This window comes from Rhinopithecus bieti, unplaced genomic scaffold (assembly GCF_001698545.2).
Source record: "Rhinopithecus bieti isolate Rb0 unplaced genomic scaffold, ASM169854v2 scaffold_7967, whole genome shotgun sequence".
NCBI classification, from domain to species: Eukaryota; Metazoa; Chordata; class Mammalia; order Primates; family Cercopithecidae; genus Rhinopithecus; species Rhinopithecus bieti.
Window position 1 is genome coordinate 2,461,651 of NW_016806112.1, and position 14,127 is coordinate 2,475,777.

At 41.3% G+C, this 14,127-nt stretch overlaps 1 protein-coding gene and 1 pseudogene across 2 annotated transcripts in view; both read left to right on the top strand.

Moving 5' to 3' along the window:
- NR6A1 (nuclear receptor subfamily 6 group A member 1) overlaps window positions 1-14,127 on the top strand; it is a 263,630-nt gene that overhangs the window by 179,891 nt on the left and 69,612 nt on the right. The window lies entirely within an intron of this gene.
- Window positions 1,822-2,230, top strand: LOC108531372 (ran-specific GTPase-activating protein pseudogene; annotated as a pseudogene).

Here is a 14,127-nt window from a genome sequence, read left to right on the forward strand (position 1 = left end):
TTTTTTTTTTTTTTTTTTCTTTCACCACAGCCAGTCATATTACTCTTTTACATAGGGTTGGCATTACAGAATCTTTTGAGATCATCTTTAGTCCTTCTCCTTCTTCCTTCAGGTCTTGAAATACCTTTCCTACTTATCTGCCTGTGGAACTTCAAGGTTCAGCTCAAATGTAATGCCCTCTGTGGCACCTCAGTCTATTCTAATGAATTGCTCCTTCATCTTTGTTTCTTTAACACTTTTCTTACCCACTTTAGTTACAGTACTCATAACATCATACAGTCATTTATCTGTTTAGTGTATGTGCACTCCACGTGAGTTAGTATGGAGTGGTGAGAAATAAGGTTGGAGAGGTCAGCAGATGATGAGTGTTTCTAGGGCAAGGATCACGTAATATTATTTTATGTTAACATAGCCAGCATAGTGCCTAGCTAATAGGAGGCACTGCATGAGTGTTTGTAGACCTGGATTTTTAAAACCTGGTTTCTGGAATATTTTATTTTAGTTTGCAACTCTTGAGTTTTTTCCTGAACTATGAATTGTTTCAACCTCCAGGAGTTGAAGGCATAACTGGAAATTGTATCCAAGGATGTTTTTTGTTGCTCTCATTCTTTTTTCACTTTCAGGAGCTTTGCTTCTGATAATATGGACTTCGTTTGACTGTGATTTCATTATTCCTATTTAGGTGAATTAAATTACTCTTTCCCTTGCCATAGGGAATGTCTGTATCAAGGATCTGACAGATGAGAACCAGAGATCTTGGGCTCTTGTTTTTTGTTTTAACCTCTGTAAGTTTAAAAAGGAATTTTAAACATTTGCTGCATGGTCCTGATTTTCTAAAATGAATACAAGTCCCTCTCCTTGAAAATGGTCACCTGGCTTTCACTTTGCATCAGACATTCATTGAAAGGTTCTTAAAAACAAGTAAGGCAGAAATGATTCTAGTGATCATGTGGCCACTAGATTTGCTGTCTTTTGTTTTACCCTGAAGGACTAAATTTACATTACCCCTTCAGCCTCAAAATCTGCAGTCATCTTTGAGAGCGTCTGTTTGAATAAACATATGGGAAATGGTGTTAAGAACATCTCAAAAGAGGCTTTGCCTTTTCCTGTCCTCAAGATACGTGGTTTAGTGGAATACAGGACTAGGATATTTGATTTTCTTCTCTATTGGTCTGATGACTCCTGCCTCTTCCTTTCTTTGAGCTTCAGCTTGTCCATCTTTAAAATGAAAGTGGAAACAACCTCTTGGTGGTTAACTAAGGTTCTGCCATTCATAATTTGGACTCCATGGCCAGACGCAGAGGGAAGGAGCTATGAGTAGTCGCCGAGAGGCCGCGGAGCCAGCGATGACCGACTCAGCCGAGCCGCCGCCGCCGCCGCCGCCGTCGCGCCCTCATGGCGGCTGCCAAGGACACTGAGGAGGACCAGGATACTTCCATTGAGAATGCAGACGAGTCCAACCATGGCCCTCAGTTTGAGCCAATAGTTTCTCTTCCTGAGCAAGAAATTTTAAAACGCTGGAGGAAGATGAGGAAGAACTTTTTTTTTTTTTTTTTTGAGACGATGTATCGCTTTTGTCGCCCAGGCAGGAGTGCAATGGCGCCATCTCTGCTCCTGCCTCAGGCGCCCGCCGCCACACCCAGCTAATTTTTTGTATTTTTAGCAGAGACGGGGTTTCACCATGTTGACGAGGTTGGTCTCAAACTCCTGACCTCAGGTGATCCACCCGCCTCGGCCTCCCAGAGTGCTGGGATTACAGGAGTTAGCCATCGCCCGCGGCCGAAGAGGAACTTTTTAAAATGGGGGCGAAACTGATTTGCCTCAGAGAACGATCTCCCTGAATGGAAGAAGCGAGCCACTGCTGACGTCAAGCTCCTGAAGCACAAGGAGAAAGGGACCACCCACCTCCTCATGAGGAGGGACAAGACCCGGAAGATCTGTGCCAACCGCTGCATCACGCCAATGGTGGAGCTGAAACCCAACGTGGGTAATGACCATGCCTGAGTCTGGAATGACGAGTGCCCCAAGCCAGAGCTGCTGGCCATCCGCTTCCTGAATGCTGAGAATGCACAGAAATTCAAAACAAGGTTTGAAGAATGCAGGAAAGAGATTGGAGAGAAAGAAAAGAAAAGATCGGCCAAAAAAAGATCATTACGAAAAAGTGGCGGAAAAACTAGAAGCTCTTTCGGTGAAGGAGGAGACCAAGGAGGATGCTGAGGAGAAACAATAAATCTTATTATTTTATTTTTTTTCTCTCTTTCCTTTCCTTTTTTTTTTTTTTTTTTTTTTTACCCTGCCCCTCCTTTTGATTTGTTTTATTTGGTTTCATTTTTACAAAGGATGTTATATAAAGAAAATTTAAAAAATAATAACTTGGACTCCATTAGATTTGCCGTATGCAAATGCTGCGTATGTTTGGATTTATCATTTTGTTCATCTACCTTTTTTCCACATTTCAAAGCCAGTGTTAGCGAGTAGAAAATGTTGATTTCCTGTTTTCTCTCTCCTTCCCACTTATAAATTCCAGTAGTTCTGTTAATCTTAAATGACTTTTCTTCTCGCTCTCTTTTTTTTTATTTTTATTTTTAAATAGGGATGAGTCCACTCTGTTGCCCAAGCTGGAGTGCAGTGACTATTCACACGCCATAGTCAGTGCACTGCAGCCTCAAACCCTTGGCTTCAAGCCTTCCTCCTGCCTCAGCCTCCTGAACAGCTGGGACTACTGGTGTGCACACCCATCCCCAGCTAAACAATCTTACTTGGAGCCGTAATTAAAAATTAGTGTTTAGGCCAGGTGTGGTTGCTCATGCCTGTAATCCCAGCACTTTGGGAGGTTAAGGCAGGTGGATCACTTGAACCCAGGAGTTCAAGACCAGCCTGGGCAACATAGACTCTCATCTCTACAAAACATTTTTACAAATTAGCCAGGCGTGGTGGTGCATGCTTGTAGTCCCCTGTAGTCCCAGCTATGTGGGAGGCTTATGCGGGAGGATCGCTTGAGCCCAGGTGGAGGCTGCAGTGAGCCATGATTGCGCCACTGCACTCCAACCTGTGTGACAGAGCGAAGTCTTGTTTCAAAAAATTAAATAAATAAATAAATAAATAAGATTTAGAGTTCATCTTTTGCATTCACATGGGCAGTGTGGTGTGTGTTCATCTTCTCTTCCCTCTTCCTCCCAGTAGAGTCTATAAAGTGCTCTCAAAAAACTTGTGGGACTGACAGTGCTGAAGAAATGTGGCTCTATATCCAAAGATAAAACTTAATTGTCTCATTAAGTTATGTTAAAGATTTGTTCTCAGCCTTACGGGTGCATCAAGGATTGTTAGTTGGACTCATCTTGAAAATCAAGGTGTCTGCTTCAGTCTTGGTAGCAGAAATTAGACTAATAGCTCCTTATTCATCTTGTCCTCCAAAAGTTGGTACAATAAAGCGCAGAGGCTTACTACACCTCTGTTGTGTACAGATATTTCTAATAAATCCACATCCTTCAGGGAGACAGAGAGCTGCCCTTTAAGTGTTTCCAATTGAGTAGCTTTTTGCTAGTGGACCTTCCCTTTCCATTTTTTCCACCCTCATTCTATTTGTAGTCACTTTACTAAAATCATTTAAGAACTACATTAAATCCACAGGGACTGAGAAGAAAATATTAATCCATGGGGTTGGGGTGGGGGTGGGAAAGCTGGTCAGTGTATTTATGATGGGGTAAAGTGTGTCATGGCAGTGGCAGAATATTTATTTTTAGACAAATTGTAGCCTTTTTCCTCTAAATCACTGGTCACTTTCTCTTTAGGCCCTACTTTGTAAGATGACCCTAATGCCCTCTATTGGTTAGAAAAACCCTCTAGTAATGGTAGTAGCAATATTTGCCATTCAGTTATATGGCTGCTAAGTGGCAGATTCCAGTCCTACTCCAAGAAGGGTCTCCTTTTTCTGGAATACTGCTGTAAAGTGTGCATAGCCTTTAAGTTATTCCTAAAGCTAAATTGGGAGGGGAGATTTCATAGAATGAAACATTTGACACAGTTAAAAAACATTTATCCTCAGGAATCAGTTTCTCTTGGGTCCATTCCACCTTCTTAGTGGAACTTGTGCTTTTATTGTGTCCTGATACTTGAATGTTTAGCTGAATGTTTGACATCATGTGCCATTAGCACGTGGCTCCAATTTGCCAGCCTTTGGGGTACTGTGGTAAGGTATGAGTGTGTATGTGCACACTTGGTGTTACACACTCTGCTGCATGCTGCTGGTGTGGTTCACAAATCAGGGAAGCTATAGCATGAAGATTGTTTAAGATCTTCCGAGTTTTAGGGGAATGAAGCAAGAAGCTTAGTTTGAAGGTGTAAACTTTTGGCTAAGGGTGAGGATGGGGGGTGGTGAAATTAGTAACTTTTGCTTTGTAAAAGGATTTTGCAGACTTAGTTTACTTTCTTCAAACTAATGTGTATAATCAGAGCATTATTTCAAACTAGTATAGATAACCAGAGCATAGAAATGAAGGGCTAGAGTTAAAAGTAAGCCCTGCAAACAACTCTTAGCTCCATGTATTAATTTTCTTAGAGGAATTTGCCTTGTCATTGTTTATTATAATGACAGAAAACAGGGAATCCCACTCCTGCACGTCCCCCATACCCCCCCGAAAAACCCTACATACCTAACATTGAGTTTCCGTTTTGTCTTTCCCTTAGGCCAAAGGTTTTGGCTTTAAATTTTCTAATCCAGTACGGAAGACTATAGCATAGAATAACTCTTGAAAAAAAAAAAAAGAAGAAGAAAAGAAACCCCATATACCAAAACCCTTTTAAATAAATTATTTTTAAATGCTGCCTTTTAATTTTAGAATCTTAGCTTAAAGAAGACTGGAAGAGAATTTCCCATGAAATGGTTCCCATAATAGTTTTCAGAAAGACGTGCTAGGCAGTATTGTTAACTAAAGAAAATAAGTCTATCAGTTCCACTTAGATAACCTTTGGTAATAAACGAACTCCATACACGTTGTGACCTTAGAGCCTGAACTTTGTAATCACATGACCAGCTTGTAAACTGACCTGTGAGGATGACTGTCGTAGTCCCGGCTTAGAGAAATTGACCAAGTGTCGGAAGGGTAGTCATCAAACTGGACTTGTCCTGTAATCTCTGTTTCTTCATGGCTGCAATAGAACTTTTCAACAGACTACAAGAAGCATGAAATGGAGACATGGGAAGGTAAGGAACAGTCTGGGGCCCAAATCTAAGGGTTAGAAATTTTCTTTGAAGGTTTAGAGCAAATAGCCTTGAGGGAGAAGGGAGGCAGTCCACAGACAACAGTTTTTTTGTGTCTTTGCAGAATTCAGCTAGAAAGTTTTCGTGTATGTAGCAAGTGGCTGTAAAATGTTTTGGAATGGAGAAAATAATTGAGAGAGAACTGCAGTGAATTCATTGTTGTGGTTGATGAAGAGCAGAAGAAGGGGGATTCATTTAAATTTTGTAGTGACTTGAAAAAAATTTACGTTTCAGTACGTAGATGAAATTTACATTAAAAATTGTTCTGTTTATTTCTTGACAGAAGTTGTTTATATTTTAAATTCCTTAATCCAGTTCGCTATCTGCCAAAACCTTATTTACTACTGTTAATTATAGATAGAATTGGGGTCATGAGGCCATTGATAAGGCAACCTCATCCTCTGTGGGGGAACTTCTATACTTTACAGTTTGGGATATAAGACTAAGCCATTGCTAATTTCTTTTTAAGTGGGTTGCTTTTAAATGGGTACCTTTTCAGCATGTGTGTGTATGTAATGAATAGTCACTAGTGTTATAACTTGTTTATTTGGGATAGTCTCCTAGTTACGTGAGAAACCCCACTTTTCCATAACTTTATTATTTAGGCCAGGAAAGACAGAGCTGAAGGAACAGATAAAATGGATGAATCTTAGTATTAAAGTTTTGCCATGTTTATAAAGTACAATCTAAGAGTTTGTGAAGAGTTTGATTTTCTTAAAGGCAAGCACTACTGAGAAGAGTTCCCGACTCTTCGAAGCAGTTGATAAATTTCTGGGACTGGCATTAACCCTACGAAATAGCTGGTCCTGGGAAAGCTTCCCAGCCCCTTGCAGCATGGCTAACATCTGCCATAGGCAGCTTTGCAGTTTCATTCTCATTCTGGGGATGCACAAACCAGGAAAGTGGGACCCCCTCTGATAATAGCATTCTTCTTTTTAGTAACCTTGGGCTTCTTTCCTCCCTTACATGTTGTCCCCCAGCACCTTATATACCAGAAGTATTGGTTTTTAGTGTAAGTTAGCAGAAACAAAAGAAAGTTCGTAGAAAATACCAGTTATATGTAAGGCCTGTTATTTATCTTGAATAGCCTCCTCTCCCAATATGCGCAGAAATTCTTTGTTAAACTATCCTGGATATACTAGCTTTTCCAGAAAGGAGTAGTTTAAGAAGTAAGATTTGCTTTGTATCTGTTGGACAGGAGTTTAGGAGCTGGCAGAGTCCCAGAGCAGTAATTACATGAGTTGAGAAGGAATGACTCTGGAGTATTTAGATTTTTTTTTTGACCAGCTTGAGTCTCTTAGTGATATGTAGTCCGCTAGCTCTGAAAGAGAAAAAAGTTTTGCACAGGAAGTTCTCCCCTGGTTCATATTTAAGTTTTGAAACTTCAGTTTTTCTTAGCCATTCAACTGCAGAAAATAACTTATGGTACCAAAACAAGAACTTTCATAAAATAAGGAAATGAATTTAAAATTGTTCACCTGAATCTTTCATTGAAAATTCTAGTAAAGCAAAATGAATTATCCCAGTTGAAGGAGGTTTTGGAAGCTTAAGAGGCAAAATCAACTGCTTACAAAAGAGGTCAGTGAAAATGCTACTGTAAAAAAAGCATTGCCTGGTTTTAGATATTGGGCCCTTGTCCATTTAAATTAACCTTTGTCACAGCTGGGCATACAAATGTTTTGTTTTAGTTCACAGAGGGTTAACTCTATTCAAGCTTTCACTGTGGCAGGCCTGATCTGTGGAGTCATACAATCTGGTCTTTCAGCCCTGCCAGTCGCTAGGCAGGAAGTCTTATTTCTTAAGCTATCTTTCAGAATGGGGGTTGGGATTTGGAGAAAGGTGGGGGAAGGGCTTTGGAGCATCTGTAAGGATCAATAACAGAGAGAGAGAGCCGCAAGAGAGGCCATTGTGCACACTTCAAGATAGATGCAGCCCTTGTGCATGGCCCCTGCCTGGCAGGACAGACACCTAAAACCAAAACAATGACACCGAATGAATTCTCTGTGAAAATTAGATTGCCGCTTAAAGGAGAAAAATACTTGAGGGCCCTTTCAACGTTGGGGAATATTCGCATTCCTCAACTTGCAAAGATTAGGCAACCCCCACTAGAAATAACTCCAAATTGATTTTTTTAAATGCCTTTTGTCCTCATGCTAATACTGTATTGAATTGGAGAGGGTGATCATTTTGGTCTTGGTCACATGCATCAAAGCATTGAGTAAGTAATCTTTTTTTCTTCTCTCTCTCCCCCTCTCTCCTCTCTTCCTCCCTCCCTTTTTCTCTTCTTTTTTATTCTAATGTTTGCTTTACCCTATTGGTTTTGGAGGCATCATTAAGGGAATGAAAAAACTAAGATTTGGTTAGGATTTGAGTAACACATGTGTGAAATCCCTCCCCCAACAGCTGGTATTGGCTCTTGAAACTTCAACTGAGCTAAACAGATGTTCCTAGTGTGTTGTTTTGAGATAATTTAAAACAGACTTATAGTCAAGGACTCAACAAAAATCGTAGATTTGATTTTTAAATGCGCTGAAGTTGTGATATCATACTACATCTTAATGCATATTATATGGGTGTTAAGTAAAAACACCTGAGCTTGGGAAAGTGTGCAATTCCGCCAGTGAAATTGTGATATTTAAAACACTACCAAGTTTGTTATTATTTTACTCCAGCCCAGATTTTCATTTTTCAGATTCCCCTTTCCCAAACGCTGTAGCATTCCTGTTTTACTGTATCCTTTTCCAGAAGACTAAGGCATTAATTCAGTAGGTACTTTTTTGATGCAAATTATTTATGGCAGTTGGAAAGAGTAATGGAGTCATTGCCACCTCTCTTCCACTAAACCTCCAAAGTACTGGTGACAACTGACTGGTAACAGCTGAGAAAAATGGAATCCTAAACGGCCTTAAATAGTCTCCCAACTTGAAATCTTCCAGGAGGAGTAAATGCATAAATGAACTGGGGGTCCATAATGTGGCTTGCAGACAGACAAATGGAATAAGGGGAGGTGGGGAGACCTGCCCTTGAAATTAGCAAGTTTAGTTTATTCTAAGCTTCTTGAGTTGAAAACTGACATAATCTGGACAATTTTGACCTTGGAAAAATACCTGGATGCCTTACACCATCTGGATGTTTTTAACCCATCTGTAATCAGTACCCTTTTGCTGGAGAAAATGATGTACAGGAAGAAAATCTGATTTAATCACCTCAAACAGTACCACCTTGACACAATTGATTCTGCCCCTCTGATGTATTGTAATTCTCCATTAATATTTAAACCAAAGAATTGATTGTTTTAATGGACATTTTCCAGGGATGTACAAATATTGCTAACAAAACTTGGAAGTTCAGTTACCATTTCCGTTGTATTAAAATGGGGTATGAAACCTACCATGACCCTTTTGAACAATGTGGTCTTTAATGTGTATTAGGGGGAGGGCATAGTGAAGGAAAAGCCATAAAAGTCCTCAGGGTTCAAGATGAGGTTGAGATTTTGGCCCATTGCTTTTGTCATTTTCACACACAAACATCACTGCAATCATGTTTGATTTAGCATCCTTAATACAATGAGGTGGGAGAACAAAAGGATATCAGAGGCGCAAGTATGGAAGCCAAACAATCTCCCACCTCACTGCCACCAATTTTTTCACATCATTCTTTTTTTTCTGTTCCCCTGCTACTGGGGTTTCTTTTTAAGCCAAGGAAATTAATCTATTTGCAGGAATCTTCTTTTTGCATGCCTCAGTAGTTTGCTTGGGCAATTGAAAAGCTACATTTCAAATGGTTTTTAGCCATGTGAAAAGTCGTTTCCTAAAACTTGGGGAAAACACTATAATTAGGAAAAATGCATCTACCCATATTTCAAGGTTAAGAGTGGGGCGGGGGGCGGTGTTCCCACTGCACAGCTGTTTTACATATTTTGAAAAGCCTGGTAGATGTAAAGGTCATTGCTAACTCTAACCGGGTCTTGATGCTCACACTGTGATCCAAGGACCTTGCATTAATTAGGATGAGAAGCATGGAAGGTCAGGAGTCAACCGGCTGGTGAGCCTCCGTGGATTGTTAGTGGGACCAATCAGAATTCCTGTAGGATTTTTAAACCATTAAAACAAAAAAACAAAAACTGCTGCTGCTTCTGTTGCCTCTGGATGGATCCCTTGGTCTGTATGGCAAGGACTCATCCCCTGCTGCCCAGATGGCTCATAAAAACTTGGCTACATATATGGCTTTGCTACAGGCTTCCTGGTGTTGGGGAAAGAACCTCATCAGCTTGACTCTGTCACTTGGCCAAGTCACTTGACCTCTATGAACCTCAATTTCCTCATATATGCAACAGAGGATAGTAATACCTATCTCATATGACTGCTATGGGAATTAAATAAGAAAACTGTCAAGAGTGCCCAGAACATGCTTAACATGGCTTGAATTGAAATGAGTTTCAAAGAGGAGCAAATTTAGGGAAATTAAGAAAGAGAATTCTTGGGTGAGCCTGTGGCTGGTGGTGTTTACACTCTAAGGTCTCCGGGGAGTGCCTCCTTTCGGTAGGCAACAATAAGGGAGGGGCTCTTTGGAAATTTAGCCTTGAAAATGCTGTACAACCAGTGTGGCCAGCTGCTGAGGCTTCTAGAACCAATTGCAATGTTAATATGCTATTCCTGTGGTAGTGATAATTAGTCACGAATGGGTCCCTGCAAAATTTGTGGCCTTTTCTCTACAGAAAGTCTTTTACAGTTGTGTTGATTGGAAGAAAATGGAGAGGTGATGGGCTTTAAGGTAACAGAGATGTTAAATCGTAATCAGGAAAAGAGGGGTAATAAAGTTAGTCTTAATTTCCTGTGTTTTGATAGATAAATAGATGCCAAGACAATTGCCATGACCATGTTTAATAGCCCCTTTTCAGGAGCTGTACCATGAAGTAGTGAAGTTGGGAATGTTGTTAGCGTGCTAATCATTGCCTTACTAACTTTGGAGTTGTCAGCCTCTCTGCCTTCTGGGTTCAGGGGTTATATCAATGGCTTACTATTCTAATCTCTGTATATAAAATTATTATGCAGCTAACATTCATCAAGCATTTACTATTTTCTAAGCACTGGGAACAGAGGTGAGTTAGAATTCCTCACCTAAACTGCAGATCTCCTTTTTGAACTAGAAAGGAGGAAAAATAATTTTAATGTTGCTAAACAGATGTTGAATATTCACCACTTAAAAAGTGGAGCTTTTGAGAGTGATTGGGGAGAAGATGAGCTAGCAGCGGGATTTGCTCTCTCTTTGGGGCCGTATATTGATTTGAGGGATTTTGCTTTTGGGTTTTTTTTTTTTTTTTAACTACTTTTGCTAGGTGTTTCTTATGACTTACTTGCTCTTCCAAATGTGTGACTGCAAAATAGAATATTTTAGTATTTTTCTTAATATGGTAAAATTAGAGGCCTGGATTACAATTGGCAAAAATGTAGAGGGAGTCTAAACCTCATTTTTCTGTTTCTCTGTTAGCACCCTATTCACCACTAGCAAAATGTTTTCCTTTCTATGAGGTTTCAGCATGTGGCCTCAGTGTGATGGCTACAGTAGACTAGCTTTGCTTTTTTTTTTTTTTTTTTTTTGGCGGAGTCCTGCTCTGTCACCAGGCTGGAGTACAGTGGTGTGATCTCGGCTCACTGCAATCTCCATCTCCTGGGTTCAGGCGATTCTTCTGCCTCAGTCTCCCGAGTAGCTGGGACTACAGCTGTGCGCCACCATGCCCAGCTGATTTTTGTATTTTTAGTAGAGATGGGGTTTCACCATGTTGGCCAGGATGGTCTCGATCTCTTGACCTCGTGATCTGCCTGCCTCAGCCTCCCAAAGTGGTGGGATTACAGGCGTGAGCCAAGGTGCCCAGCCAACTTTGCTTTTTAAAGGAGTTTATAAGTTATGGATAACTTATTAAGTATCAGATGTATTTATTTATGGTATATTAAATAACCACTGCACAGAAAATGTATGTTTTAGACATTTGAAAAAAGAAAAAAGCAGACACCATTCGAGCATTTAATCTCAAAATGTGCACAAGTCAGTGTAGAAAGAAGAGCAATGCAAATGAACGGCTTGGCAACCTGTAGGTGATAGCCATCAAGTCTTGGCCTTGGTCTTTATTATAAGAGTATGTGGGCCGGGCGCGGTGGCTCAAGCCTGTAATCCCAGCACTTTGGGAGGCTGAGACGGGCGGATCACGAGGTCAGGAGATCAAGACTATCCTGGCTAACATGGTGAAACCCCGTCTCTACTAAATAATACAAAAAACTAGCCGGGCGTGGTGGCGGGCGCCTGTAGTCCCAGCTACTCGGGAGGCTGAGGCAGGAGAATGGCGTGAACCCGGGAGGCGGAGCTTGCAGTGAGCTGAGATCCGGCCACTGCACTCCAGCCCGGGCGGCAAAGCGAGACTCCATCTCAAAAAAAAAAAAAAAAAAGAGTATGTGTACATGCACACTGTCATATGCATTTGTGTGTTTTTGTTTTTAACTTTGCCATGAGGTAGTTGTTAATTGCTGCTGACGAGAAAATCTGCCATCCTCGACTCTTTTATTCCACTGGTAGCAGGAAGAGGGAGAGGTGATTATGTGCCACAGTGAGTGTCTTTTCCTGTCACTGGATATAGTCCGGCCATACCATTGTTTCAACCATGAACCAGTTACTTTAAGAAACCGACCATCACGTTGTACTGGTTTTTTTTTTTGTTTTGTTTTGTTTTGAGACAGAGTCTCATTCTGTCACCCAGGCTGGAGTGCAGTGGCACAAACTCAGCACGATCTTGGCTCACTGCAAGTTCCGCCTCCTGGGTTCAGCCATTCTCCTGCCTCAGCCTCCCCAGTAGCTGGGACTACAGGCGCCCGCCACCATGCCCGGCTAATTTTTTGTGTTTTTTAGTAGAGACGGGGGCTTCACCGTGTTAGCCAGGATGGTGTCGATCTCCTGACCTCGTGATCCACCCGCTTCGGCCTCCCAAAGTGCTGGGATTACAGGCATGAGCCACCGCGCCGGCAACACATTGTACTGTTAAGATTCCAGGTTCCTAGCCGGGCGCGGTGGCTCACGCATGTAATTAATCCCAGCACTTTGGAGGCCGAGCGTGGCGGATCACGAAGGGTCAGGAGATCCAGACCATCCTGGCTAACACGGTGAAACACCCTCTTCTAAAAATAAAATACCAAAAAAATAGCCGACGTGGTGACGGCGACCTGTAAGTGCCCAGCTACTTTCAGTGAGGGCTGAGCCAGGAGATGCGCCGTGAACCAGGAGCGAGCTTGCAGTGAGCATGAGATCGTGCCCCTGCACTCCAGCCTGGGCGACGGAAGCCAGGACTCCAAAAAAAAAAAAAAAAAAAAAAGTCTAGGTTCCTTTAGGATATGTAGAAATTAATTTTCTCTCAGCACTCCTGCTCTTGTCCCCACATGCCATTTGGAATCATATACACTAAAACATTTGCCATAGGTTACCAATCTGAAGTGAGAGAAAAAACATCTACCATAGAATAGTTTTAGTATGGAAAGTCCATCATGTGTCATATGCTGACAAGAACTTGGACTCGATTTATTAGTTCTTTATTTTCACTAACCATTAGTCTTACCAAAGTGAGCACTTTGGAGAATGATAAATGTCTTGTGGGGAGCTTAGGAGAGAGGAGTTCTAGTTTTGTAAAAGTGTTGACTTGAAAGGCTGAGGTAGGAGGATCACTTGAGCCCAGGAGTTCAGGGCTGCAGTGAATTGTGATCTTGCCACTGCAATCCAGCCTAGGCTATAGAGCAAGTGAGACTGTTGGTAGGGAAGGGGAATTATTGATCCAGTGCCTTAGGGAAGCAGAACCTTTGATTCTGATGGCTGCATTAGTAAAGTCATGTGAATGTAATGTGTAAAAGAGTACTCATTTGCATTGTTGAAGCTTCATAATTTGTGGTCTTAGTGATGAATGCAGACTCCAGCACTTTCTCTGAACATTGTTACATGTGGAAGAGGTTACAAAAGCACTTTCTGGGCAAATAAGAATGGGAATGGCCAATAATGCACGTTTGTGTTTGGGGCCCATTATTCTGAAGCTGCTGAGAATTTCGGAAAAAGTGGTCTTTGGCAAGGGAGTGGGCAACTACATTTTTTACCCCCATAAAACATACGGTTTCACTTAAAGCATGCTAATTGGCCTTTCTTTCACCAGCGCCTCAGAACTGTGAAGGGACCTAGGGAGCTGATTACTGAGCTTTGAGCATTGGCACAAGGTCTCTGGGCTGGCTCACCAGTTTGTCATCTGGAGTTCTTATAAACTGTGCTTTGATTTGCAAGTACAGAAGCGATAGGCATACCTCAGAGATAATTGTGAGTTTGGTTCCAGACCACTACAGTAAAGCAAGTCACTCGAATTTTTTGGTTTCCCAGTGCATATATAGAAGTTGTGTTTATACTATAGTCTGTTATGTGTGCAGTAGCATTATGTCAGAAAAAAACTCTACATACCTTAAAAATAATTTATTGCTAACAAATGCAAACAACCATCTGAGCCTTCAGTGAATCATTTTGCTGCTATGAGATCTTGCTGCAGTGTTGATGGCTGCTAACTGATCAGGGTGGTGGTTGCTGAAGGTTGGGGGATGGCTATGGCAGTTTCTTAAAATAAGGCAATGAAGCCAGTTTTACTGATTGACTCCTCCTTTCATGAAAAATTTCTCTGTAGCATGTGATGCTGTTTAATAGCATTTTATTCACAGTAGAACTTCTTTCAGAATAGATGTCAGTCTTCTCAAACCCTGCTGCTGCTTTATCAATGAAGTTAATATAATATTCTAAATCTTTTGTTGTCATTTTAACAATGTTCACCAGGAGTAGATTCCATCTACAAAGAAACC